Source organism: Neophocaena asiaeorientalis, unplaced genomic scaffold (assembly GCF_003031525.2).
Source record: "Neophocaena asiaeorientalis asiaeorientalis breed wild unplaced genomic scaffold, Neophocaena_asiaeorientalis_V1.1 scaffold254, whole genome shotgun sequence".
Lineage (NCBI taxonomy): Eukaryota > Metazoa > Chordata > Mammalia > Artiodactyla > Phocoenidae > Neophocaena > Neophocaena asiaeorientalis.
This window is the reverse complement of record NW_020174705.1, coordinates 751,258-753,448: the sequence shown is the minus strand read 5'-3', so window position 1 is coordinate 753,448 and position 2,191 is coordinate 751,258. Positions and strand designations below refer to the sequence as shown.

At 40.2% G+C, this 2,191-nt stretch overlaps 1 non-coding gene across 1 annotated transcript; it reads right to left on the bottom strand.

Moving 5' to 3' along the window:
- Positions 1 to 1,858: 1,858 nt before the first annotated feature.
- TRNAD-GUC (transfer RNA aspartic acid (anticodon GUC)) lies at positions 1,859 to 1,931 on the bottom strand. Its single transcript has one exon. It is a non-coding gene; the product is annotated as a tRNA-Asp (tRNA).
- Positions 1,932 to 2,191: the final 260 nt, after the last annotated feature.

Below are 2,191 nucleotides of genomic sequence, written 5' to 3'. Positions count from 1 at the left end.
GAAACAGCCTTATTGCTGATATGGAGAAAGTTTTAGTCTAGATTTGAAGATCTAACTAGCCACAATATTCCCTTAAACCAAAGTCTAATTCAGAACAAGGCTAACTCTCTTTAATTCTGTGAAGGCTGAGAGAGACAAGGAAGCTGCAGAAGAAAAGCCTGAGCTGGCAGAGGTTGGTTCGTGAGGCTGAAGGAAAGAAGCCATCTCCATAAAATAAAAGTTCAAGGTGAAGCAGCAAATGCTGATGTAGAAGCTGCAGCAAGTGATCCGGAAGATCTAGCTGAGATCATTAATGAAGGTGGCTGCACCAAACAACATATTCAATGTAGACGAGACAGCCTTCTATCAGAACAAGAGGCCATCTAGGACTTTCACAGCTAGAGAGGAGAAGTCAGTGCCTGGCTTCAAAGCATCAAAGGACAAGCTGACTCTCTTGTTAGGGGCTAATGCAGCTGGTGACTTTAAGTTGAAGCCAATGCTTATTTACCATTCTGAAAATCCTAGAGTCCTTAAGAATTATGTTAAATCTACTCTCCTATGCTCAATAAATGGAACCACAGAACCTGGATGACACATCTGTTTACAACATGGCTTACTGAATATTATAAGCCCACTGTTGACACCTACTGCTCAGAAAAAAAAAAAGATTCAAAATATCACTACTCATTGACAATGCACCTGGTCACCCAAGAGGTCTGGTAGAGGTGTACAATGAGATTAATGTTATTTCCCTGTCTGCTAGCACAGCATCCATTCTGTAGCCCACGGATCAAAGAGTAATTTTTGATTTTGAAGCCTTATTATTTAAGAAATGCATATCATAAGGCTATGGCTGCCATAGATAGTGGTTCCTCTGATGGACCTGGGCGATGTCAACTGAAAATCTTCTGAAAAGGATTCACCATCCTAGATGCCATTATGAACTTTTATGATTCATGGGAAGAGGTCAAATTATCAACATTAACAGGAGTTTGGAAGAAGTTGACTCAAACCTTCATGGATGACTTTGAGGGGTTCAAGACTTCAGTGGCGGAAGTAATTGCAGATGTGGTAGAAATAGCAAGAGAACTAGAATTAGAAGTGAGCCTAAAGATGTAACTGAGTTGCTTCAATCTCATGACAAAACTTTTAATGAATGAGGAGTTGCCTCTCACGGATGAGCAATAAAGTGGTTTCTTGAGATGGAATCAACTCCAGTGAAGATGCTATGAAGACTGTTGAAATGGCAACAAAGAATTTTAAATATTACATGAACTTAGTTGATAAAGCAGCAGCAGGGTTTGAGGGGATTGACTCCAATTTTGAAAGAAGTTCTACTATGGGTACAATGCTATCAAACAGCATTGCATGCTACAGAGAAATCATTCATGAAAGGAAGAGTCAATCAATGTGGCGAACTTCATTATCTTATTTTAAGAAATTGTCACAACCACCTCAACCTTCAGTAACCATCACCCTGATCAGTTAGCAGATATCAACATCAAGGCAGGACTCTCTACCAGGAAAAAGACTACAACTCACTAAGGCTCAGATGATGATTAGCATTTTTAAATTAAGGTATGTATGTAACATTACTACTCTTTTAGACATAATGCTATTGTACACTTAATAGACAACACTACAGTGTAAAGGTAACTTTTATATGCTCTGGGAAACCAAAACATCATGTGATTTGCTTTATTGTGATGTTCTGGAACCAAAACCCATGGCATCTCCGAGTTGTGCCTGTAGTTTATGTGCAAATAGTGGACGGTATCGTTTCTCTTCTTCCTACCTGAGGCTCTTTGCCTTTTTGGTTTTTGGGGGGTTTGGGGTTTTTTCTTTTTCCAGCCACACCACATGGCTTGCAAGATTTTAGTTCCCTGACCAGGAATCGAACCTGGGCCCTCAGCAGTGACAGCACGGAATCCTAACCACTGGACCACCAAGGAATTCCCTCTTTCTTGTCTTCTTGTGCTAGCTTCCAGGTTGAGGCCCACCATCTCTTACGACGTCTTGTCTTTTTTCTAACCTAGAAGTTGTCCCTTTAAAAAATCTCACCACAGTGAGCTAGTCTACTGCAAAAACCCTTTGGCTGAAACCATGTAAAAATGCTGGGGAAAAAAAATAAATTTTGTTTCTGAACTCACAAAAAATATATAATGCAGTGCAAGAAGAGAAGCTGAAAGCCAGAACAGTGTACCGCAGCCTG